This window comes from Mustela erminea, chromosome 20, assembly GCF_009829155.1.
Source record: "Mustela erminea isolate mMusErm1 chromosome 20, mMusErm1.Pri, whole genome shotgun sequence".
Classification (NCBI taxonomy): domain Eukaryota; kingdom Metazoa; phylum Chordata; class Mammalia; order Carnivora; family Mustelidae; genus Mustela; species Mustela erminea.
Genome location: NC_045633.1, coordinates 15,642,817 through 15,669,558, shown reverse-complemented (window position 1 = coordinate 15,669,558; position 26,742 = coordinate 15,642,817). Strand labels below are relative to the sequence as shown.

The 26,742-nt window shown below is 55.1% G+C and overlaps 1 protein-coding gene across 1 annotated transcript in view; it reads right to left on the bottom strand.

Moving 5' to 3' along the window:
* Positions 1 to 20,968, bottom strand: part of EMP2 (epithelial membrane protein 2) — a 29,991-nt gene extending 9,023 nt beyond the window's left edge. The window contains exon 1 of the mRNA XM_032326913.1: positions 20,830 to 20,968. The gene's annotated coding sequence lies outside the window, so the exon portion shown is untranslated. The remainder of the gene's footprint in view (positions 1 to 20,829) is intronic.
* Positions 20,969 to 26,742: the final 5,774 nt, after the last annotated feature.

Genomic DNA, 26,742 nt, shown 5'->3' with positions numbered 1-26,742 from the left:
TTGTTCTCTCAATAAATAAAATCTTAAAAAAAAAAAAAAAAAGGCGAAAACCACTCTTCTCATCATTCCTCATCTGGAGAGGATTTACTGCACAAAATCTGGCAGGAGGAGCTGCTCCTGGTTGCATCTAGAGCCAAATATTCCTCGCGGTGGAGGACAAGGGAGGACCAATTCGAATCTCGAATTCAGAAAAGCATCGGACCTCTTTCATAGCTTCGTGCTCCATAAAGGCGCCAGGGCAGGAAGGAAAAGGACTGCATTTCCCAGCTTCCCCTGCGGGCAGGGTGGAGCCTTGTGACTGCCTCTGGCCAATGGGCTGCAAGCAAGGCAGGCAGATGTCATTTCCAGGCTGAAGAGCAGGTGTGAGTTCTCCCACATCCCTCCCCTATGACGTCGTTAGCATGGTGCAGCCCCAATTCCTCGAAGTCTCCCACTTTGGACAGATAGAGTGATGGACAAATAATTCCTCTGAATGTTAAACCACTGAGATTTGGGGGTATTTTTTTTCTTTTTTTCTTTTCTTTTCTTTTCTTTTTTTTTTTTACTATGGCTAAACGGTCTCAATAATATGCAATAGGAAGTGACTGCAAAGTGAGATTGGAAATCTGGCTAAACAACTGGGGTTGTAGCTGGTTTTTAGAAATGATGCTGGAGAGCTCTTCAAAGGGTGCCAAAGGCATTCATCCATGAGGGCTTGTCCCATGTATGACCATGCTTATTCTCACTCGTGGAACTCATTATTATTCCTTCATGGGGATGGACTCTTGTGGGCTCACACAGAGTGACTCCATAAGACCCAGGACTCCCTAACTCCCAATCAGGAGCCTTGGCTGCAGAGCTCAGCCTGGGCGGTCCCAGCTGTGATTCTGCACGTCATCAATTAGAAGAACCCAACGAACCAGCTCAGAGATTTTTCCAGTCCTTCTTAAAAGGACAAATACTCTTTTATTAATGCCTGCATCATTCTTTAAAAAAAAAAATTTTTTTTTTTATTAGAGAGAATGAGTGGGGGGAGGGGCAGAAAGAGAGGGCGAGGCAGACTCCCTGCTGAGTGTGGAGCCAACATGGGGACTCAATCCCAGGACCCTGAGATCATGACCGGAGCTGACAGCAGATGCTTAACCAACTGAGCCACCCAGATACCTCACACCTGCATCATTCTTAAATGTCATCATAGGCTGCTCCCAAACAGATTTCTGACCTTTGTCAAAGAGCCAACCTCATCGGGAAGGGCTATAAACGCCAGGGTGATAACAGACCTCATATGTTATCCACTTCAGATGACATAAAAGCATATGGACACATAACCAAAACTTTCCAGAAGAGGGGGGAAAGGCTGTAACTCAGTTTTCTCCAAAGTGTGGAACTCAGATGCTATAGGGCATGATTTTTGGTTGGAACATTGGTTGATACGACATTAAATAACACTGAACCACAGAGTGAGAAAGTCCTCTTCTAATCCTTCTGAGTCCACCAAAGAAAAAGACCCAGTTTGGTGCTAACCTGTCTCAAACACCTGCCATTTAAAAAAGAAGAGCAGAAGAGAGAAGGAGAGAGGAAGAAAGAGGAAGGAAGGAAAAGAAAAAGCAGAACTTTAGGTAGGTCAGTGTAGCTAGAATTTAACAATGTCGTTTAGATTTTAATACGTTCATTTTTAAGGTTCTTTTTATAAGAAGTAAAGCTGTTTAGAGACAAATTTGAAATTTTGAAAGTGAGTCATTTGAGAAAAATATTATGTAAATAAAAGGAATGGTGGCCTTTAACGTTAACAAAAATCCTGAGGCTGGTTCTCAAACGCCTAATTCTGGGAGGCACTGCTTTCACACCTGGAATTCCAGACATTAGCAAGGAGCTCCTGCAGAGAAAAGAGTTAAGTTTTTACAAGAGGTCTTGAGCCCAGTGTAAGAGGAAGATCGAGCGGGGCATACAAGGGTGGCTACAGATTGGTTTGAACTGGTAGATGTCCAGGAAAATGAGGACATAGAGAAGCAAATGCCGAGTACTTAGTGCTCCCCCACGATGACGTCTGGACCTCCTGTAAACACAAAATGGGGGTAAAAAGATAGAACTTGTGCACCTAGGACATTGCTCGTGACCTCATCAGGGGCTTTGGAGGACATCGTTCATAAGTAGAAGAGATCCCCCAAACCTTTAAGAGGGACCCTTTGCTGCTGCGTCTTTACACCAGGCGTCTCTTCAGCTACTATCCCGGAGGCGACTGTCCCGCCTCCCTTCCTCCAGGGAACCAGTCTGCAGGTTTCCCGTGCGTCCCCCCAGGAATAAGGGCTGGGTGGGAACACTAATTCCCCACTCTTCAGGTTTCCGTGTGGAGGGAAGAGCACCAGAGAAGCACTTCTGGCCTCATGCCCCGCCCTTCGCTCCTGATTGGAGGGGGCCCCACTGTCCCTTTCTGGATTGGTGGAGCTCGGGGGTTAAGGGCGCGCTGCGGGCTGTGCTCTCCCCCACACCTCCTCCCTCGCTGAGGGTCGCGGGAGCGTTTGCTCGCGCGGAGCCCCGCGTCTCCCTTTCTTGGGGGCAGGGGGTGTCCCCCTGGCTGATGGCGGGCGGGGTGTGGAGCCGAGAGCCCGTGCTCCAGCCCGGCTTCTCCCCGCACCGGTACCCTCCAGCGTGACTCCCTTTCAGCCGCTGCACCGCCTCGCCGGAATGGCCGCCTGCCTGGCGCCGGCCTGTGAGGCCGAAGCGGCGGTCGGGGCCTCGCCGGTTCCCACGGATGGCCCCTGCGGTCCGCTCCGAACATTCTTCGACTTCAAGCTGCACTGCCAGTGGACATCCTTACGTTTCTTTTTCTTTCTTGCACGTTTTACTTTAAACTATTCTCTGCTCCCAAGGTGGGGCTCGAACTCAGGGCCCCGAGAGCAGAGGTCGCAGCTGCACCGACTGAGCCCGCCGGGCTCCCCCGCTTCCACTCACGCCCCTGCACACTCGCGTCCGTGCATCTGAGGGGCAGAGTCCTAGAAGCGGGGGGTGCCGGGCGTTAGGACACGCACCTGCAGCTGACTTTGCTTTTATCCTTTTTGTACTGGGCGTGGCCTCACGGGGTGACGCTGTGCCATCTCCGTTCGCAAAAGTGACCTAGGGCACCCACGTCACCTCTTTGACCCATTCCCGCCCGGAGTTCCGCAGGAAGTGCGATCCTCGTGTCTACACACCAGCCTCTGCCATCTGCTGGGCCCTTCCCAGCGGAGCACCCCTACCCACGACACCACCCCCACCCCTGTGCACCCTCTCTGCAGACCCCGAAGACACGCCGGGCCCTGGGCTGGGGGGGTGGCATGAACACCGGCGCACCAAACCCAAGGTGGCACGGAACTGAACCCTGCCGTTCACAAAGATTTATTTTCCCTCCCCCAAAAAATGTCACACTGAATGCCCATCCCTCTTGGTCCCCTTGTCCTTGTGGGCTTCCAGCGCGGTCTCAGTTCCCCGGAGCAGAGTTCCCTGGAGGACTCCCTCCTTGCCACCCTCAGCTGGCTCTCCCTTGCACGGTCTAGGTCTCAGGTCAGCACCCCCTCCTCAGAGAGGCGCCCAGATCACCTGCTGTGAAGCACCCATGTGCCCCCCCCATATGGTCTCTCCTGTCCCCCTGGCTTATTTTCTTCCAGGGACTCCCATGGGCTCAAAGTATCTCCTTTGTTCCCACATTCCTCTCTCTCTCCCCGTTTGCTGCCGTGCTCGGTGCACAGAAAGCTATTTCTCATCATTCGTAGTTTTAAAAAACGCATAAATGTGTCTGCTCTTGAGAAGCTCAAAGCCCTGTTAGACCAGAGGCAGGCACTGAGACCAGGGAGGGCCACAGCTTGCTGCGATCCCACAGCGAAGCAGGAGCAAGGTCAGGATGGGATCGTGCCCTGACCTCTCCCTCCAATGGCTCTTTCGACCTCACTGGGGGACCCCTCAGAGGACGGGAGACAGTCTGCCAATGTCAGTAAGTATTTCCCAGCGGCCTCTGCCCTGTGCCCCCCAACCCTCACCAGGGAGCACCAGCCGCCGTGCCATTCCTTGGGCCATTTCTTCAGGGGCTGAGCCAGCCCAGGTTCGGAAAGGCCGCCTGGAGGCCGCCTGGATTTGGGCACGGACCTGGCTGCATTCGGTGAGCTTTCCAAGCTCCTGTCTAGAAATCAAAGTCTTTTTTTTTTTTTTTTTTTTACAGATTTTGTTTATTTATTTGACAGAGAGAGACACAGGGAGAGAAGGAACACAAGCAAGGGGAGTGGGAAAGGGAGAAGCAGGCTTCCCGTTGAGTCGGAAGCCCAATGTAGGCCTCCATCCCAGGACCCTGGGATCATGACCCAAGCCAAAGTCAGACACTTCACGACTGAGGCCCCCAGGGGCCCCTAGAAATCAAGGTCTTAAGACTTGCAGGACTTCTCTCTTCAACATACATGTTGAGGGGTGCCTGGGTGGCTCAGATGGTTAAGCTTCTGTCTTCACCTCAGGTTGTGATCTCCAGGTCCTGGGATCGAGCTCTGCATCAGGCTCCCAGCTCAGCAGGGAGTCTGCTTCTCCCTCTGCCTCTCCCCCTGCTTGTGCTCTCTCTGTCTCTCTCTCAAATGAACGAAAAAAATCGTTTTTTAAAAAAATACGTTTCGATTTACATAATACATGTGATGACAAAGGGGGGAGGGGATAAAAACCCAAAGATAAAAGAACCAAAAGCATGTGGTGAAAAACTACAGCCTCTGCCTACACCCCAGTCCAGGCCTCCGGACACAGTCACTTTTAACCCCTTCAGCTGGGCTTTTCCCCAGAGTTCCACATTTCCAAACAACATTCCTGTACTTCTATTTCCTGATTCCTCTGCTATAAACACTGATTTCCTGCCCCTAGGGGGGTTTCTTTGTCACCTTCACCCCAGGGGGGAGTTTCTTTGTCACCTTTGCCCCAACCCCCACACCTGCCCACTCCCTCAATCTCCGCACAGTCTGGCCGTCCCCACGTGGATGACCGCCCTTGACATTATATGACGATGCAACTTTTACAAACTACAGAGCACATCAGGGGCTGAGAGGGCTTCTTTTCTTCCCCGCAGAACCCCTCTTGTCCTTGGTGTGGCTAGCTGCCTCTCCCACCCCGCAGGGGCTCCGTGGGCTGTCCACACATCTTTAGCTCTCTGCAAAATTGTATCACTCTGAGCCCTCAGTCGCTGCACAGCAGGTGCTAAGCAAACGCACTGTCTCGGTTATAAGCCCGTGGTCGGACGTCCCGTCCCTCGTGGGGCACCCGATCCAGGCAGGCCCTCCTCTCTACCAACCTGGTCCCCTCTGCTCCCAGCCTCAGCAGCTGCTACTGAGGACCAGCAAAGTCGCCCTGGACTGGGAGCAGGGCGCGGGAATGCCGGCATGACCCTGAGACATGGAGGAGGGAAAGCAGGTCCCGGCGGCAGGAAAGGGGGTGCTCCGAGGGCTCACCCCTCAGGACTCTCCAGGATTAAAGGCGGAGCGGCAGTTAATCATGGCATGTCTTGTGTCGGACCTTCACATCAACCCTGTGAAGCTGGCGGGGCAAGGTATCATTATCCCCACTTTACAGATGAAAGGCTGAGGCTCACAAAGGCGTCAGGTGATTTGTCAAGGTTGGCAGAGATGGATTCCAACCCCCGGATTTTCCAACTCGGGCTCCGGGACATTTTCTGCTACCCTCCCTCCTGCTCCCCATGTTTATGGCTAATGAAAATCACACGGGGGCCTGATCTGCATCAGGCGAGAGGTCACAGGCTGTGTCTGCACCCTTGACCTTCGGCGGGACTTTCCCCAAGCTCTGTAGCAGGCCAGAGGGATCTGGGGAGGTAGCGTCTCTCTGCACTTGTCCGTGAGCCCAGGCTGGGATATGACCAGAGCGTTATTCGAGGGGGCCTGATGGAGAACCGCACATAGGTCTCCATTTGCCTTAAAAATAGCGCTTCCTGTATTTTTGATCCTGGTAGCTCACGGGCCCACTGAAGCCAGGTTGTCTTTCTTGATCTGCTTGAGAGATGGGTCTGGGTCCTGGAGAGAGCTTTTCCTTGATCACTGAAAGGATTCATTCAGAAAGGACACAGACTCAGCTCTGTTTGCTACATTTATCCCAACACAGCCTGTTTCCACTCGGAAACTCAGGTGGGTCTCGCAGACCCCTCAGCCTCGATTTAAAAGATGCACTGGGAGAACCACAAGACAGTGTCTTGAGACTGAAGGCCTACATGCTCTCCATTCTAGAAAATACCCACAAAAATAATCACATAAAATAATAGCGAACGCAGGACACGAGAGAACTTGAGGTGCAAAAGAATTTTTTTTTTTTTCAAAAGAAAAAAGAACCAGGAACAGGCAGAGGAAGAGCAGTGAATGGGTCTCTCTGGGCCAGTCCCCTCTGGGGGGACCTGAAGCTGGGGGAAGGGGGGCCGGTGAAGCATTGGGAGGTGACGGTGGGACTCTGGGAATTCCGTGCACAGAACAGAGTATCTGCAGCTCGGTGAGTTTTAAGTTTGGATGGTGGACGGGATGAGGGACAGCACTCCCCGAAATGTCCAGATCTCAGGGACCAAACAGGACCTGCCAAAAACTGGCATCTCCTTGCTGGCTCTAGGGAGAGATGCTGTCCTGCTTTGCCTCGGCCCGATGTTTGCCTGATGTTGTGTGTGTGTGTTTGTGTGCGTGTGTGCACACTATGCATGTCTAGTTCCAGGTGGGGACAAGCCCTTGCTGGTGACTCATCGGCCCTCCCTCCCCTGGGAGTGACACCTGGTTTGCTGCTGATGGTGGGACATCACCATGAGGTCTCGCGGGTGACAAGGAGGTTATGGGGCCCGCCCAGGGCAGAGGAAGGGGCCCTCCTCTCCTCCCCTCTGTAAAAACACCGCTCCCCACTGCAGCCCTGGCTTCTGAGGCTCAAAGGAAGGGGCTCTAGCCCTTGATGGATTCCGTGCTAGGGAACCACAGAGCCCACCGGCCAGCCTCCCGCGGGGACAACCACGCGGCCCACCCGCTTCCACTCCCACCCTCGGGAGTTCTTCCTACAATTTAAACCACGGCCCATTCTCAGGCTGAGTTGGAGCCCGTTCCCGGAATTGTAAGCAGGGGGACAATCCGGAGGGGTGGAACTTGTCAAAACAGACCTGAGAAGTCTGGCGTCTGGAGGTCCGGGGTCGTTCCCTCGACCCAGAAGCACTCCACCCACAGCTCTGGCTTGAAAGGCTGAGGAGGCTCCGGGTTGAACCCCGGGGGGAGGCCAGGAGGCCCGCTGCAGAGCTGGAGGTGCTCCCCCTGGGCTGGCTGGCAGGGAGCCAGGCTCCTCCCACCACCCACGGTGCTCCGAGGGGCAGCGGCTTTGGCCTTGGTTTTCAGGAAGGCAGAGGTCAGCTCGGCCTCCTGGCCTGGTATCTGGACACCAGCCATACTGGGATATCCAGGCGTCCCAGATGCCCTCGGGCTGGCGGAAGCCCCTTTGCCCTGGGCGGCCCAGCTTTGCGCTCACTGTGGCTGGGGTTTCTGGGCACAGCGCCAACGCTGGGCTGGCGGCAGAAAGGGCAACAGGCGGGACGCTGGGATTTAGCAACGCTCCGGGGCAGAAACCACTGAGGCTGACCCTGCCTGTGCAGGCCCGAGTCTTTCCGTTTACTGGAATAATCATGACCACAGCAGCACAGCAGCCAACATTCAGTGCCTCCGAAGCTCCTACTCATTCCTCACCAAAACACTGTGATGTCCGCGCGACAATGAGCCTCCTTGAATAGGTGAAGAAAAGGGTCAGAGAGGTTATGCAATGTCCCCAAGGTCACACAGCTAGTAAAGGCTGGATGTGGGACTGGAACCCAGGCAATCTGGCACTAGAGAAACTACCACATTGCCCACCCGAAATCTGAATTTATTTTCTGTCCTGGGGTCCCAGTCCTTTAAGGTCTGATCAGACAGGTCCAAGATCCCGGGGCCACAGGTGGCTCTGGATGCTGGCCAGCACTGCATAGCTTTACTCTAGGCCCCACAAAGTGAGGCACAGGTCACCCAGAGTTCCCCAGGCTAAAAGCACCTCTCTTCACAGCACGCAGGGTCAACACGTGTCAGTGAGGTGACAGCCCCTCGTCAGAAGGGTGGGCACGGGCTATGATCCCCTTTGCAGCCTAGAAGTTGAACTTGGAGGATTTGCCCAGATCGTGAAATTAGCAGGTGGCAGAACCAGGCTCCAACCCCAGCCTTCCGCTCACTGTTTTTAAAATGGAGTGATGATTCCCACAACAAGCACATATCGAGAACCCACCATGTCCCGGGCCCCTGGTGATGCACAGAAGAGTCAGGCAGGCCTGTGTCCCCTGGGCGCGGCCTGGTCGGTGAAGAACACCAGGGCGGGTGGGTACATAAGCCAACGTGACATGATGCCAGGCGTGCTGTGAGAACACGGAGGAAGCGGGAGCAGCCCTGCGGGGACAGCATCCGAGTCTTCACCGAGGAAGTGACATCTGAGCTGGATCTCCAAGGGGAGCACGGGCGGTTTGGCAGGAGAGCCATGGGGAGGGGCGTGCTCGGAGGCCGAGGCCGCGTAGCACAAGGGTGAGTAGGGTGTGTGCAGGGCATGGCCTGGGGCTGGGCCAGAAGCGTCATAGGCCTTGGAAGCTTGCACATTGTCCTAGGGCCCGCGGGGAGGGGCAGAAGGCTCTTGAGGAGGAACATAGTGAGACCTGCCTCGGGAAGGAACGCATTCCACGGTCAGAAGATGGGTTTGGAGGCAGCAAAGGGGGGCGCCTGGGTGGCTCAGTCGGCTCCACATCTGCCTTCGGCTCAGGTCGTGATCCCAGGGTCCTGGGATCGAGTCCCACATCAGGCTTCTTGCTCAGCGGGGAGCCTACTTCTCCCTCTGCCCCTTCCCCTCCTTGTGCACCCTCTCTGACAAATAAATAAATAAAATCTTAAAAAAAAAAAAAAAAAGGAGGAGGAGAAGCAGGCAGGAAAGGGGCAGGTCCTTGGTGAGATACAAGAGCAGGAGCTCTCCAGAGGAGTCACAAAGCCTGGCACTGGGTTTGGGGATCGGGGGCCCCGGCACGAGCACAGTGGATGCTGGTTCCCCTGATGTGCGTGGGTTGGAGCAGGAGGAACACATTTGCTGGGCAAGGGTGAGGGTGACGGCCCACTGGGAGAGCCAAGTCTCGTAACAATGTGGAAATGTGCCCCGGCAGTGGGAATATGGGCAGGACCTTCCCTCCAGCGAGAACAGGAGCAGCCAGCAGAACCGCCCCCCATCACGGGCGTGCAGGTGGGGTATGCAGTTGTACCGGGAAGAAGACTGGGGAGGGGGGCACCAGATGGGGAAAAAGCCTAGAACAGACAGTGGGACGCAGAAGCGGAAGCCTCGAGAGGAGTGATCAGAGAAGAAGGCGTTGAGCAAACTTGCTGATGAGAATCTTACTGACGTGAACTGAAGCCTTTCTCTACTCTTCTCCCATAGCACCTGTCCTGGCCTGATGCTACGCTGTCGCTGTCATTGTTTACCTGCGTGTTCTTGCTTCCCCTGCCACCGACCCCTTGTATGGTGCACAGATGGTCCTCCCAGTAGTCGGAACAGTCCCCAGTTTGTAATAAATATGTATGGGTTGGAGCAGGAGGAACACATTTGCCCAATAAATATGTGTCCAAGGGACAGCTCACTGGGCCAGATTTCAAGGAGCTGGAGAGCTCAGAAGCAGAAACAGAGCTAGACGTTTCTCTCCAGTTTAGTACTAGAAGGAGAAATAGATACTTATTGAGGGCTGGGAGCCCCTTCCCAAAGATAAAACTCCAGGCCCAGATGGCTTCACTGGTGAATCCTGACAAACATTCAAGGAAGAATAATACCAACTCTATACAAAAAACACCTCCCTAAAATCGAAGGGGCGGGTTCTCCCCCACCACACCCACACACGCGCTCTCATTCTACGAGGCCGGCACGACCCTGATTCCAGAAGCAGGCAAGACATCACAAGAAAAGAAGAATGCCCACCGACATCCCTCAGGTTCACGAGCACAAAAGATTTTAACAAATTTTTTGCAAATCGAAACCTCCCTTTAAGAAGGAGAATCCAGGGGCGCGTGGGTGGCCCAGTGGTTAAGCCGCTGCCTTCGGCTCAGGTCATGATCTCGGGGTCCTGGGATCGAGCCCCGCATCGGGCTCTCTGCTCAGCAGGGAGCCTGCTTCCTCCTCTCTCTCTGCCTGCTTCTCTGCCTGCCTCTCTGCCTGCTTGTGATCTCTCTCTGTCAAATAAATAAATAAAATCTTAAGAAGGAGAATCCAGGGGTGCCTGGGGGGCACAGTCAGTTGGAGTACCCAACTCTCAGGTTTTGGCTTGAGTGGCGATCTTGGTGTCATGGGATGGAGTCCTGTGTCGTGCTCCCACATTCTCTCTCCCTCTCCCTCTGCTCCTCCTGCTCAAGCTCTCTCTCTCTTAAATAAGTAAATAAATCTTAATCCTCCCCCAAAAGGGAGGTGGAATCTATTTCTCCACCCACTGAACCCTGGCTGCCCTCGTCAGTTCTTCTATCAATAAAAGGCAGTGGAAATGACTTGAAGCCAAGAGGCGTCACACGCTTCCAATCTCTCTGCTCAGTGACCGCAGGTTCAAGCCTGGCCTGGCCTGCTAGAGGGTACGAGACTGCACAGAGCCCAGAGGAGCCTTACTGGCAAAGACCACGCTGGACCAGCCAGCCCCGGGCCGACCGCCAGCTGACCCCAGACACATGAGGGAGCCCAGTTGAGCCCAGCCCGCATAGCCCGCCTGCAGAATTGTGAACTAAATCAGCGTTTTCTGTTTTAAGTCAGTATGTTTCAGAGTGGCTTGTTACACGGCAACAGCTAACCGGTACAGCGCTTTAACAGATTCCAATCTCAAGGACAGAGATCAGGCCTTACCCATGTTCCTACGCCCAGAGCCCAAGGCTACTCAGCAAATATTTGTTGAATATCTGCTAGTTCGGGCAGATTTTGCAGAAGAGCTAATAGCCGCCATTCTGCCAATGACCATGCCTGAGCCCTCAGTTAAAGATCTCCCTGCTGGCTGCTGTCATCTGAGGAGCTCCCTGTAATTATGCCACCCAGCAAACCCACACCCCAGCCCAGAGAGGGTTGGTGGTGTCCCTGTGGGCTCACGTGTCAGCCTGGGGGTGAGGCGGATTTGGATTTGGTGGCTAGGGGTGAAGCAGGTGTCAAACACAGGGCGTCACCCGTCCTCACAGCCATTAGGCTGGGGCTGTGTTCTCCTTCACAGAACAGTCTGTATCAGTGCCTTTCAAGCAATCCCTGGGGGATCAGTGGCGTTCATGATCACAGCCTTGTCATCTCTCCTAAGTGACCAGGAGCTGTCCTTTCCGTAAGTGCATTCTGCTGGCAAGTCCGGGACCAGAAATCACTTCCTACAACTTCACCAGGCCGGAGGAACCTTAGACCAATAGGGGATATTTCGGGCACCATCCCAACCCACCAGGCTTAGGTCCATTTCCCCAAATCCGTCACTCCTATTCCCGCCTTCAAAATCCCAGGGATATCCCCATCCCCCCCTTGCTCTGACAGGATTCCTCACCTTTTAAGCTCACATCTTTATAAAAGGAGACCCGGGACCAAGACTCACATGGAAAGTCAGCCTTGCCTGCCATTAATCGAGGGTGCCGGGAAAAAAAACCACAATGAAAACAAAACAACGTGATCAGATGCCCAGCTAGAAACAGTGGCCGCTGAAAACTCATGACCAAGGCCAGCTGCCTCTTCTTGCTGAAACAAGATGTCACATGTGTTTGGGAAGTGTTAAAGACAGGCCAGCACAGCACTGAGACTTTCTCCTTGGAAGGCGGGGAGGCAACTCAAAAGGGGATGATTTTAAAGGGGTTCTATTTTATGTCGTGCTATGTGTCTGTTTTCCCTAAAGCAGCTGTGATCGTCAGTTGGGTGTGTCCACCGTGTTGAGCCTCCGTATTTGTGTGACGGTGTTCTTTGCAAGGGACTGACGTCTACACTGGTGGGCTTTGAGAAAAGCAGATTATCCTCCCTCCCACGGTGGGCCTCGTCCCATCAGGTGAAGGCGTAAATAGAACAGAAAGGCTGACTTTCTCCAAGCAAGAAGGCATTCAGTCCATAGATGGCCTTCGGACTCGAGCTGCGGCATCAGCTCTTCCCCAGGTCTCCAGTCCACCAGTCCACTGTGCAGACTTTGCACTCACCAACCTCTATTAATGATGTAAGCCAATTCCTTAAAATAACTCTCTCTCCAGATGCACGTCCTGAATTCGTTCTGTTTCTTGGAAAACCCTGACCAGCACTGCATCTCCCCATCTCGGTTCCCCACCCATACAGATTCATTAACCTGAGAGCTGGCAGGCCAGGCCCCTTAACTGGGGGGTCAGGAGAGGGAGAAGGACAGGAAGAGAGTCCCTCCGTGAAAGACTCAAGATCAGGGTAGATGCTGAGCTAACTGGGGAGTGAGCCATGGCCATGAACTTGGAATGGCAGAGTACCATTTCCCTGCCAGGATGTCTGGTGCCGGGGGGCGGAGGATGGGCTGTGAAGGAAAAGCCATCCCCCAAATCCCTTGCCCTTCTGACTGGGGCACCTTTGATGACGTGGCGTCTGCAGCTATGACACCGTTGAGCCGTGGAATTGGAAAACTGACCCCATGCAATGAGAATCGCGAACTCACGCAGTCTCAGTGCAAAGGCGCTGGGTCATCACGCAGCCTCTGCCCGCCCCCTCCTGCATTCTTTTCCCAGCGTCCAGTTCCCATCCGCACATGTCACGGGACTGGGGACCTCACTGCTTCCCGACCCCGCATCTGATTACTGGGCCCTACAATTCAGAACAAGCTTTTCCAAGACTTCATTTGCCTGTCCCCTTCTCGAGGTGAGACTTCATTTGCCCATCCCCTTCTCGAGGTGGGCAGTGGGATTCTACCGCCTATTGGTCCTTAAATAAACCCACTCTCTAACAGAAATAAGTGTGTTTTTAAAAGCTGAAGCGGAAAATCAGCATCATTTGCCACAAATAGAGATTGATTGAGGAAATAAATACCTCTCCCCCCGCCCCCCACCAAAGCCCACAAGTTCTGGCTTCGATGCTGCTGTCTGTCAAAGGGCTGAGCGGGAGACCCGCTCTGTCTGGTTGAAAAAGGCACATGAGGTTGGAAAGGCACGGAACATGTCAGCCCCAGCTAAGATGTGCTTGCGGTGGAATCAGAACCGTTGAAAGAGAACTGAAAAGGGGACCACGTTCTCACAAAGTGCTTTAATGCCATTGAACCTTGTGTCCAGAGCCACCCGAAGTCACACAGAAATGCTCGGGTAGCCCCTACCCAGGGGACAGCCGAGCATGTGCCCCCCCCTTCCTTCCATACACACCCCCCCTCCACCCACTCAGCTGGACCAGCTGGTTCCAGAGCCTTCGATGGGTCTAAGGGTCTCAGCCCCTGGGAACCTGCTGGAGATGGATAGGCGCCTCACCAGCACAGGCTCCCAAGGGGCCAGCCGGCAGGGACATGACAAGATGAAGCCACTTGGTGCCACTTTGCACGACAGTCTGGTGGCTCTTCATGCAACTACGACTACCATGGGACCCCGCAATTCCACAACCAGGGATTCACCCAAAAGAAGGGAAAACCCATGCCCAGATGGGGACGTGAATGTTGACAGCCACGCTCTTCGCAATGCCCAAGAGATGGGAGCAGCCTATGTGGGACAGGCTGGGCCGGGGCTCAGACCAAGCTCCCGGACACAGCTGGGGGGATGCCCTGGGGTGCGGTCCACCAGCCTTGAGGCCAGGAGCATGACCTTCCAGAGGGGTGGGGGTGGGGGTTCTTGAAATTCTCCAGAGCAAGGGAAGCTGTGTATCGTCAGCAGCCAAAGCTCATGGCATCGGGGTGGAGGGGGGTGCCTACCACGGAGGAAAGGGCACGTGCATGGGTCCCCACGGTGCAAGGACACCGCCGCACTCGTTCCTGCCCTGTGTGTCAACCCCTGTACTCCACGTGGCCCGGCACTGTCTTTACAACCATTAGCTTAAATCGATTGAATCTTTAAATGGGTATTACTCCATAAAAGGGAAATCAGTACCCCTTGCCAAGGGACTGACATTTCAGTAATCCACTTTAAAATAAACGTGAGCACACCCCAGTTTTGAACGCCTGCTCGTGTGCTTGTAGAAACCGTCGCCAGAGGCCCGCGGGTGTGCAGACCACACTCTGGGCGTGGCGGTGATGAAGCCACTTTCGGGCTCCGGCCTGGAAGAATGTGACCCCGCGTCACATCGATATAAATGGACGCTGACCGTGCCACCCGGGCCTGACCCGGCTCCAGGCAAAGCCAGCTGCGGGAGGGAGAGAGAACAGCTGCCCGGCCCCAGTTATCCCTTCTCACTCCCTGCAGCCCCGAGCTGGCTCCCCGCCCACCCAGGGGGCCCTCCTTCTGGGACTCCTCCTCTGGGGCCGGCTGAGATGCAGGGAACCCAAGATGCCAGGTGCCTCTCTCTCTCATGGGACCGAGCTTACCGGGTCCCTACCGCGTACTTAGCTCCGGGCTGGATGCCGGGGGTACCCGGTGAACTCAACAGATGGCGGTCCCTGCGTCTACCAGCTGTCGCCTCCCTTAAGACAGAGGGGTCTGTCCTCCATGAGACAGGTTGGGGGGGGCAGCAAGCCCATGCCCGGGACCCTGGTGGCATAGATGGCTAATCTTGGAGGAGGAGCGCCCACCTCCCAGACACCCAGCAGAACATCCGTAACAAAGGAGCTTTCCCGGCCCCAAAGGCCGGGATTATTTCAAGAGGACACAGATGCTGTACAGACAGGGAAGAGACGGGATACATCAATTATAACGTGGTCTGTGGGGTCCACGAGGCTTGGATTCAAAGCCAGACACGGCCACTGGTGGTTTTAAGCAAAAATGTTAAGGCTCCACTCTTCCATCTATAAACGGGAATAATGACAGTCCCTACCTCATAGGTTGTTGTTCATTTTAAACAAGATAAAGGCTATAAAGCCCACGGCCCAGGAGACTGCTTTGCGCCCTGCAGATCCTGTAATAACAGCGCTGCTAATTATTATTCTTGCTCCGGACAACACTGGCAGCATCGAAGTCATCTTCTCCTACCCTCAGATTCCGGCCGAAAACACAGGTCCAGACCTGGGTCCTTGTGTGTCTCTAAATGCCCGTCTCAGCTCCAGACTCCCAGCCCCCACGGTGTCCTGGACACCTCGCTGGCATTCTCAGAATGGCCCTACTGCAGCCACCGTCCTCACTGTGGCCTCCTCTGCTGCCCCCAGCTCCCGGACAGGAAACCCATCCCACCCACGTGGCGTTCACAGCAGGATGTCCCAAGGGCAACTCGAGGGCTAAGTCCCCATGACCTCAGCCCCCAGCTGACTGCCCAGCCCCGACCCCGACCCCTTGCTCTGCCCGCAGAGCCTCCAGCAGGCCACCCCCCAGCTCCTAAAGCTCCCCTCCCCCAAAGCTGCAGAACGCAAGCCGCTTGCGGAATTCAGGGAAGAACATTTTACTATTCTTGAATTTCAGGTATGGAGGAAGCTCTTGGGTCTAGTCTCTGTGGCGTGGATGAGCCTGGAGTCCCTCTGTGCTTGCCTTCCACTGCTGTTCCTCCCTCCGCATGCCCTGCACTGTGGGCGCCCCTGCCAGCATCTTCTGTCTCTCCTCCCTGTGCCCGGCTGCACACCCACCGCCAGCCATCGCTGCTGGCGCATCTCCGGTCCTACGGGCTGCAGGAAAGCCTCACCTGCCGCGCGACCACGGGCTTCCCTGAAACCTCATCTCTCAACCCGGCTCCCGGCACGCGTGTCCTTGCACTCATGGTCCCCTCACTAGACGGCAGCCTCCTTTAAAGAGAGGGAGATCTCCCTTTGCTCCCTGCACAGAGCTGTTCAATAACACCCATCGAGATGAAAGCGGGCTAGCCAGCCTCTCCCTCAGCCTTCCCCGAGATCAAGCAAACCGCTTCTGTCTTCATCAACGCACCAACTTCTCCAATACCTAGAACAACGTCCAAGGTCATCTCAGCAGCAAAATGACCCTCCCTAAAGATGGAGAGACTCCCTGGGAAGCTGAGGGGCTAGGAGCGGAACACAGGGGTGTCTCTGCAGAGGAGAAGCTTGGGCAAAGAGCTCACAGCTGCTCCTGGATCGGACGCGTTGTCTTAAGTGTGAACTGTTCTGTCCCTTATGCTGACGCCGAAGTGTCTGTCACTCCAGACCTAAGATTTTTGCCCCGGGTCACCGCGCTGATTCATGAAATCCCCCGATTACTTAAAGGGTTTTAAAGTTGGGACGCCTGGGCGGTTCAGTCGGTCGAGAGTCCGACTCTTGATCTCAGCTCAGGTCTTGATCTCAGGGTCATGAGTTCAAGCCCTGTGTTGGGCTCCGCCCTGGGCATGGAGCCTACTTTAAAAAAAAAAGAAGAAGAAGAAGAAGAAGGATTAAAAAAAAACTTTTAAAGTTGAAAGCATCCACTTTAGTTTCACTCTACCCAAAAGTATCTGGGATATTATGGGTCTGGGCGCGGTTTATGTTTTTTTCAAAATACCAACTGAGAAAAAGACATTAATTGATCCCAAGTAGGCAGAGAGACAGGCAGAGAGAGAGGGGGAAGCAGGCTCCCTGCTGAGCAGAGAACCCGATGCGGGGCTTGATCCCAGAACCTTGAGATCATGACCTGAGCCGAAGGCAGAGGCTTTAACCCACTGAGCCACCCAGGTACCCTCCACTGCAAATTTTTAAAATTAATTATTATTATTTTTATTTTTAAGGGGAGGCCGTTTGCCACATAAGCTGGTGATCAGAAGCGCCAGAGCAGGAAGTCTTCAAAGTGCCTTCTCTACGGGAGTCTGCACTGAAGGACGGAACCGTCCATCCCTCCATCCTCCATAGCGACAGCGGATGAAGTCACGCGTGTATTTCTCCAGATCGCCTTGATGCTGAACGTCACGCTGGTGAGCCTTCCCCCCAGCTCTACACCTAGGAGTACGAGGAAGCTTCTAGAAGCTGAGGTCATCCAACCTGTCCACAGGGGGCGGGAGTGTGGACCACCTCAGTTCCCTTTTTAGGTCAACAGAAGCCCTGCTTCCCAAGGACGGTGAGGGCCAGAGCAATTCAATTATTCTAGTTAATGACGACTCATTAGGTAGACGAGATACTGCGTGAACAAAACCAACAGTGTCTTCAAATGGGAAAGAGGGGGGACTCATTTAGCCGGTTCACCCCCAGTCCCCCTCCTCGCTACATCCTACCCCAGGATGGGCCAACATCTCCAGAGTCTGCAGCTGTGCCCGAGAGTGACCCAGTGCCCAGTGGGAAGTGACCCACTACCTAAGCATGGCTTCCTGCCCACCTTGCTCCCATTAGTACGTAAGCGTGGAAACCCAGCATCCCAAGTGGGACCCTGACCCTGGGGACCTGGCCTGAAACCCCAAGGACCAGTCCTAAGCCACTGGGCTCCTGGACACTGAGTCCCTAGATCCAGATATAGTCCCAGTTCTACTGCCAACCTCCTGGGTGATCTTGGGTGACACCCCCCCACACACACTGTGGGTCTCTCATTGTCAGACTGGGACTTCCTAAGGTTCTCACGCCCTTAAAATCCCCCCCGATCTTAGCCCATGGCTGGCCTGAATGCAGAGAGCTCTTACAGCCAGGCCTCACCCCAGGCTTCCGCCCAAGGCTTGGCTGCCTGGAAGAGCCCAAGTGACTGGAACAGAACTCCGCTGGTTCTCCTGCGTCAGAGACACCCCCTCAGCCCCCACCCCGGGTATCAGGTTACTAGCGCAGCACTTTCTCTCCCTGGGTGGCAGCTCAGGCTCTGATATTTTTAGACTCCCCCCTTGGCCTGTCCCTAACGAAAGCCAGATGCATCTGAACACGACTCCACTCTTTGCCCTCTTTGGGTAACTCCTGCAGGAAGCCAGACTCCATCCCTCCTGGGGCAAAGAGGGGAGCCTCATCTTCCCGCCACCCCTGGGAACCCCACCCCCATCCTTTCCCCGGAGGAGCTGAAGCCAACCTCCAAGAGTCAGGCCTCTAGTCTGTCCACAGCACCAGCTGCCTCCTGTCCCCAATTCCAGCTGCTGATGCCAAGTGCCTACTTTCCTAAGCCCTGTCATGCGTCCAGAGCCAGTTTTTCCTCCCAGGAGGCTCGTCACGGACTTTCACCTGCCTCTTCCGGGAGGGTTCTGCTCCCCAGTCCCAGCGCCTGGGACCCCAACCTCCCTTTGTCACCCCTTTCAGGGACGGCTGCCACCACCCTGCTCTGCAGCTCTCCGTGGCCTATGTCAGAGGCCCCAGCTGTCCACGGAGCTGGACAGTGGCCACAATCCAACGCCATCCCATCGGGCCTGGAAGGGCATTTCTGTATTTTTGTCTCGACAGACTTCCCCTCCTGGTCGTGTCTGGCCGAGTTTACTATGGCATAGGGCTGGCCTCTGCTGGGCTCCCCATCCACCCGGAAGGCGGCAGAGCCGGACAGGAGAGTCCCCAGGGAGGAAAATCGGCCGGTCGAGTCAACCTCTGAATCACCTGTTGCCGTAAAATGGAGAGTCTGGGCGCACACGCACGTGGGTTGAGCTTCCGCCTCGAATAGCACAGGCAAGGCAGAGAAAGGAAACCTAGGCGAAACTTTTGCTTCCACTCCAGGAAGAAATGGCCTTAAAAACACGCGTGTGTGCGGGGTGGGGTGACCAAGCGGATATGTCCTGCGCTTACAGTCACATGCTGGGGGCCCTGCTTGCCCCTCGTGAGCTGTGCCATGGACACGGGACCACGCCAGCCAGACACGGTGCCACCTCTCCCCCCTCCCGGGTGGGGTGCTGCAGCGGCCGCTCCAGAGCGTCCCCACCAGGCTGGCCACCTCTGTGCCTTCCACCACCAACACCAGTCCCCAGGTCTTACGTGGATCTCAGTTTCCCCGCTTTGGGGGCAGAGGGGGCTCCAGGCTATGAGGCCGGCTCTCAGACTCTCACTCCCACTCCCCAATTCCTGGCGGGGGTGGAGGCCGAGGATCACAAATCCCTCAGTGGGAAAACAGGTTTGGCGCCTTCCTGCCACCCCCATGCCCCTCCCTCCGCTGTGGGCTTGGCATCTGCCAAGGCCCCCCCTGGGCATCTGAGCCCTGGTTTCTCCAGAAGTTTCTCCCCCGCATTCCAGGAAGCCCACCAGGGCATTGCCAGGTGGATAAAGGGAAGGCTTGGGGAGAGGCTGATGGGGGTTCAAAGTCTGGCTCTTGGTACTTACTGGCTCAGTGATCCTGAGAAACTGACTTCATGTCTCTAGCCTGGCTCTCCCCACCTGCCACCTGGGAGTGGGGATGGAGGCAACTGGGTGAGGCTTCCAGAAGGGGAGAGTGTGGGCGCCCTGCACACTGCCAGGGGCCCTGCAAATGCTCCATTAGCTTTGGTTCTCATCTTGGTCCCTTCTCGGCTCCTGGGGAAACCCGGGCTCCTGCCCCATCCTCAGCCTCATTCCACTTCCTTATACTGAGGCCAAATTCTGGGCAGAGGTGACCTGCAGCAGTCAGTACCTCTGGGACTCCTTACTAATTCAGATGGAAGCAGGGAGGGCACTGGAGACTTCTTTTTCTTTTTTTTTTTTAAATTGTGGTATAATATACATAACCTATCAATCATTGAACCACCTGTAGTTGTAGATTTCATGTACATTAAATACATCGAAAACGTCACGTAACCATTATCTCTCTCGACATCCCCAATGTTCTCACCCAACAAAAACTCCAGACCCAGTAAGCAACAACTCCCCACCCCCTGCCCCAGGCCCTGGTAACCTGTAGTTTCTGTTTCTGTCCCTACGAATGTGCCCTCCTCAGTGCCATCCGCGGGATCACACAGGATCTGGGCTGCAGGTTTTTCAAACCCTTCACTTCTCCTCTGTGCATCCCTTTTCAGGCTGGTCTCTCCACAGCAGACACAGCCAAGGGTAAAGATCCACACACCCCCCCCTCGCCCCCATCTTTGGGAGGATGTAGTGAAGCTTTTCCCAAATCTGAAACTGGGCTGTCTGCCTCATTCCAAAATAAGGCGTTGGGTTCTTTGCCCTGCGGGGTGTCTGTCCTATCCAAGTACCCTCCACTGGCCCCTGGTTCCCCTGCAAGCCCCAAATTAGGACCTCCCTGGGGTGAAGTTTAGGACCCTGGATTTGGAGAGTGTGTAGTCCCTCTATACACGAGCTCTGGCCTCCCCTTTCTCTGGAATCCACGCGTGGGGTCTTCAAACACCCCCCCCCGACCCCAACCAGAGTGGGGAGTGAGAATCAGTCATCCCAGCGGCGCCCCCAGGCTCCTCCAGCGCTCCAGACCTAAGGAAGTTGCTCCTCATCGCTGGGGGGCGCAACGGAGCCGCCGACGGGGCCGAGGAGGGGACCCGCCGGTCCCGTCCGCTCCGTGAGGCTGGGGACCCTGCGTCGAGGTGCCCGGGACCTTCCCGCGACGCCGGACTGCCCTGGATCTCCGAGAGCCCTCAGAGCGCGGCTGGCGGGGGCGAGGGGAGCCGCCCTGACTCCTCCCCAAACTTTTCCCGCCCGCCTCGGCGCAAAAGGCGCAGGAAGCAGTCCGGGGGTGGGGAGGTGGAATTCGGGGTCCGGGGCGAACTCGGCGCAGTGGTGGGGGGACGTCCGCGCCCTGGTCGTCTGGCGGAGAATCGGCGGGTTTTCGGTACGGATGGGCCTCGGCTCCTCCCTACCTCCCCTCAAAGGCAGAGACCTCCCTCCGTGGGTGCGGGGGCTCGCGGCCCGCTCCCCAGGACGCACGCCGCTCGCAGCCCCCCGACGTGGCCCCCGCGCCCTGCGCGCGCCACGCGGGGAGGGCGAACCCCACTCACCGGGCGCTGGCGGCTGGACGGACGGACGGGCTGGGGCGCGACGCGCGGCCACCGGGCTGTTTTGAAGCACTGGGCTGGGACTGCGCGCTCACCCTCCTCCCTCGCCGGGGCGCGGAGCCTCCTCCCCGAGTCCCCTCCTTCCCGGATCCCGCCTCCCGGGGCGTGATGTCAGGGGCAGGGAGAGCCGAGTGGGAGGGACGGCGGCAGGCGGGAGGGGGACGCTGGCGGGAAAGGCCGCAGCCCCGGGAGCGCCCCCGGTCCCCCCTTGCCGCCTCCCCGCTTTCCTCGCGCCAAGCTTGGGGCGGAGTCTGTCGCGGGGCTGGGGAAAGAGGGAGAAAAGCGCCGCTCCTTCGAGCCAGGAGTCTCTCCCCCGCGCCCTCTTTGACGGGCGTCCACTGCCTCCCCTCCCTGGTCCCAAGGCTCCCCCTTTCTTCTCTTCCCTGCCTTCCCGTAAGGGTGAACAACGAGGGTTCTGGAAGCCGACTCCCTGCTTCAGAACCCCTTCTCGGGCGCTCTTCTTCGTGATCCTGTCTTTCACGTGTCCCGCCTCAGTTTCTCCATTTGGAAACCGAGAGGATTCATGTGCTCTGGAGGTTGGGAGCGGGGGGTAAATGGGGAAGGAGGCCAGACGGACCCAAGCCCCATCCGTGGAGGGGAGGTAGCGGTCAGTATATGGAAAAAGTGAAGAAATTCCAAAACCAGGCCACAATGGGACAGTGTATTTTAAGCTTTTAATTTAACAGGTTAATGCTATATGGATACACCCCAAAATACAAGGCAGAAGATGGTGCTACAGAAGAGAGAATCAGAAACACCTTTAGGAAATAACTAATTCATTGTGCACTAGCTGGTGGGGCTGGAATGCCATGTTTAAATTGGCTGGTGCAGGACACAGGGGTGGCTCAGATGGCCGGGCGGCTGCCTTCCGCTCAGGTCCTGACCCAGGGTCCTGGGATCGAGCCCTGCATTCGGCTCCTTGCTCTGGAGGGAGTCTGCTTCTCCCTCACCCCGCCACTCTGTCCCTGCTTGTGCTCTCTACTCTCTCAGACAAATAATTAAAATCTTTAAAAATAAATAGTCTGATGCCTCTCTTTTTTCAATCCTGCTGGGAAGCTCTGCATGGGAAAAGCCTCCCTGGGTGAAAATTAGAGATCCTTAGGATATCCGGGTCCCCCTCTAAAGGGCCACCCCACCCCCCAAGGTCCTGAGGTTCCCCAGCTGCTCCAGTGGCTGATCTGTTATCTCTCTGTGAATTCAGGAATTTACTGGCTGCTCAAGACCGCCATCCCCCAGGCAGGGGACTTTCTGGAGGGCTGGAGCAGAGCCAGAAAGACAGTCTTCTGAACTGAGACCCTGCCTTTAAAAGGGAAGGGGAGTGGGGTCTGGCTGTTGCAGAAGAGGCTCAGGTCAGGGGCCCACGCACCAGCAGGGGCAGCGCAACCTGCCGTCCCATGGCCCCCTGGAGGACAGAGGGAACTCAGAAGCCTCTTCCAGAATGGACAGTCCAGGTAAGGGCTGGGGCAGGTGGGTTTCTACCCTCTGGGGAGTGTTTACTGTGTCCCATCACTTTGCAAACATTACCTTCGATATAACACATGAAGAAACTGAAGGAGAGAAGCTACTTAAAGCACTTGCCAAGAGCCCCATGGGACACGTGGAGGGTGGATTTGAACCCAGAGGGACAGGGCCAAGCCCCACTCTTCTGTTCCCACCACATCACTATTTACCAAACACTAACCATGGCCAAGCCGTCATTCCTGCCCTGTTGCCCTACCAGACATGGCGCGTGAACAAGCATTCACTTATTTTTTTTTTCTTTAAATCAACTCTGTTTATTTAGCTATATTTATTTCAAAAGGAAGACCTATAACATCCCAGTAAACAGGACACCCATGCTATTCACCAGAGAGGACAAGCTTAACAGACATAAACATTACCCTCCCCCATCCCCCCCACAAAAAAACAATGTTAGTATATCCTAGCCAAATCCTGTGGCCTGAAAGGGTCCCTGAACCTGGGATCTATCAGCCAGCCTGGGAGGTATCGGGGACTCGCTAGCCCAGAAGGAGACTCCCCTTGTCCTCAGAATCGTTGCAAGATCGCTAGGAAAGGGAAACTGGCTCTCACTTTGATTCAAAGGTAGGAGGTGCCTCCTTCCCATATCGTTATCATCCAAACCACCTCCCCTGCGCCTGCCGGTGGGGCGTGCCTCGCTGTGGGAAGAACCTGGCCAGACACCAGAGAGCCTCTCCAGGACCCAGAGAAAGGAGTGGATCCACTGCTCCTCTCTATTGTTCCCAAAGCCACTCCAGAGCCCCACCTAGCCTGCCTATGATCACCTGTTGCCTGTGCCGCATTGTTCGGTTTCTCTAAATACAGTCCTTCCTCTCCAGTGAGACTCGAGGCAGAGACCTGCATTTACCCACTTGGGTTTACATTCCAGGTGCTTCCATAAGCTTGAAACCTCAATGCAGTACAGGGGGGGATGGGGAGGGGAATGAGCATCTGCTCCATTGACTTCCCCAGCCTCACAACCAGCAGAGCATACATCCCCCCAACTTGACCTTGAGCTACACCATTGACAGGCTTTGGCCAAAGGGATTCTCAGCAGACAGGACATGCAGGCAAAGGCTGGGAATGTGCTTAGGCACCAGGGCTTGCCTTCTTATGTTCCTGCCCTTTCCATAAGCAGAATATACATCCAGGAGGCCCGCTATTCCCAGAAAAATGAAAGACTTGGGGAGCAGAGCTCCCCGCGATGACCTGCAGAACTTCCATCCTGGGCACAGAGCTCCTCCAGCCAAGCTGCAGACACGTGAATGAGAAACGCCTGTCTGCTGTTGTGTGCATCAAAGCCTCCTGGTTGGTCGGTTCATAGCAGTAACTGCATAAGAAAAGGCTGGAGGTTGGGGGTCGGGGTAGAGGAGACAAGGTCTCCTGAGAACTCCGTCATCTCTTGTGTGTCCTTTCTGGCTGGAAGGTTTTAAGGTTCTGCCACTTCTGTTGACTCTGTTCTTACAGGGAATGACTAGGGGCTGCAGCAGGATAGGTCATGGAGAACGTGTGGGCTTTTGTCAAGAAGGATCGAGACCTGAAAGAAAATTACCTCAATCCAGAAAATTAGGATGGGAATGGATCAAACACGAATGTGATCTGACCATCGAAACCTGCTTTTGGTTGGCGGGCCTTTTAAATTTGACAGATGGCGGGGGGGGGGGGGGCTCTAACTCCCAATCAATCAATATTTCCTTCGAAAACAAACAGATGGATAGGCCGCTAGGGCAGCCCCACAGGATCCGGCCTCCCCCGGGAGCTCAAACCCCTTGTGTAATGCCCTCCCCTGGAGAGCCGGCGGACACACACGTGGCTTAAGACAAACACGATGGATGTCACTTCTGTGAGTAGGTTAGAAGAACTGTGACTTCTGTCCTTGCTAGCAGACCGTCTCTTGCCTTTTAGGCTCACGTGCTTCCGTGAAGTAAGGAACAAGTTAGAGAGGCCCGTGGGCTAAAAAACCAAGGAAGGCTCTGGCCAACAGCCAGCTAGGAACTGAGGCCTTCAGCTCCCCAGCCCCTGAGGACCAGAGTGCTGCCAACAACCACGTGTACTTGGAAGAAGACCCTTCCCCAGCTGACCCTCCAGGTGAGACCCCAAATCTGGCCAACACCCTGATGGAAACCTTCTGAGAAGCTCTGGGGCAAAGAACCCGGTTAAGCCATGCCCGGATCCCTAACCCACAGAGAGACTCTGAGTTAATACACATGTGTGGCTTTAGGCTTCTACGCTTGGGGGTAATTTGTCAGGCTGGGATAGATAACTAACACGCGAAGAAAAGACTTAATATCCGCCACCTCGGATGTGGAGGGACAGGGTTCTGGTTGTGATCTTTGTATCGGTCAGGATAGGCTGGGAGATGCCATGGTAACAATCGTCCCCATGATCTCTGGCTTGCAACACAGGTAGTGCTGTATCCTCTATGTGCATTACGGGTTGATTGGGACCATGCGCCTCTATCGTCTTGACTTCCGGCTGCAGGCTGATGGAGAAGCCACTATGGGGACCATTGCTGGTCTCAGGGAAGTGGGAAGATACGGGGACAGATCACACGCTGCCTAATAAAACCATCTGCATGCTCACATTTCATGTGCAAAGCAAGTCACACAGCCAAGCAGGAAAAAAAAAAAAAAATCTCCCACTGGCCATGTTATCCTGGCAAATCATTTCGTCTCCCAGGGTCCAACCCTTATCTTTGACCTTGGCTTACAGCTCTATACACCTATGGAGGTCAGAAAGCAGCAAGCACGACCATAGAGCTCACAAGCTACATTTTCTCTTGGCTCCTCTTCCAGAAGCAGGACCTCAGACACGGAAAATCCTCAGACCCAGGGAAAATTCCAAGCATGAAGGCAACAGGCAACTACTGTTGGGCCAAGACCTCCCCACAACCTTCGCTAACCAAATACCCTGCCATCAGCCCTTCTAGGCTGGGATCAGCTGGCTGCCCATCTTACCATGAGGGAGACAGCGGGGAAAGCCGCTAGTGCTGCTCTACGGAGAGCCAGGGGACCTGAGTTCCTGGAGTGGGATCTGAGAAATACACTCCACCCCACCTCCACAGACCAGGCAGGGGCAGGATGGAGAGAATGGTTTCCAGCAGAGAAACAAGGGCCTGCTCCCCACACCCGCCCCATGCCTGAGGCCTCCAACGACAGCTGGGAGCTCTGGATCTCATTGCTCTTCCCAGCCATAAAACCTCCTGCAAGTCGCGGTACAAATATTGCCCGTTTCCCTTCGGACAGAGAGATTCGACTATTGTCAAAGTCAGAGGGGGCATCGCGGCATTTCCAAACCTCTGGAGATACAGCCCATAACCGCATCATAATGGGCTTTCATGTCTTTTCCAGACACCACGTGTTTCATGAATGCAAATGTTCGGTGAGCACAACACACCTATAGGGGTTGGGTCTGGGTTTTCCCCACGATGGCAGCGTCTGGCACTCAGCCCCAAAGCCTCTGGCTGCTTCACTGTTGGCCCCAGTTTCCCCCAGGAGGTTTGGCACCGGAGGGCCAGAGTGTGGGAGCCCCCCCACATTTGAATATCCCCGAAGTACAACCAGAAAGCGTAACAGGAAGTGGCGGCGGGGGTTGCTGTCCCCCGGCCAGCATCATCACCACCCAAACACCTGGAGCCCAGGTAGTCCCGTGGGATGTTCTTGGCACGTCACAGAAGAAAGCCGTCCAGTGTCTCGCCGCATGCCAAGGCCGGCTCTCCTGGACCATGTTCTGCAACAATGGAGTCCAGTTTAAAACCGAAAAGGCAAAGGAGATAAGAGCACCTGTTGTTAATAGCGTCCCAGGGTGTGCTCTAGTTCTCCTGGGATCTTAAGCACATTTTCCTGGGGGTCTTTTTTTTTTTCTTTTTTTTTCTTTTTTTTTTTTTTTTTAAAGATTTTATTTATTTATTTGACAGAGAGAAATCACAAGTAGATGGAGAGGCAGGCAGAGAGAGAGAGGGAGAAGGAAGCAGGCTCCCCGCTGAGCAGAGAGCCCGATGCGGGACTCGATCCCAGGACCCTGAGATCATGACCCGAGCCGAAGGCAGCGGCTTAACCCACTGAGCCACCCAGGCGCCCTTTCCTGGGGATCTTAAGCATGGTCATAAATGTTATTCTTCAGGGAACGAGAGCATCAGTGCTTTTCTAAATTTTTTTTATTTTTATTTTTATTTATTTATTTGACAGAGAGAGATCACAAGTAGGCAGAGAGGCAGGCAGAGAGAGAGGGGGAAGCAGGCTCCCCGCCGAGCAGAGAGCCTGATGCGGGACTCGATCCCAGGACCCTGAGATCATGACCTGAGCCGAAGGCAGAGGCTTTAACCCACTGAGCCACCCAGGCACCCCTCTAAATATTTTT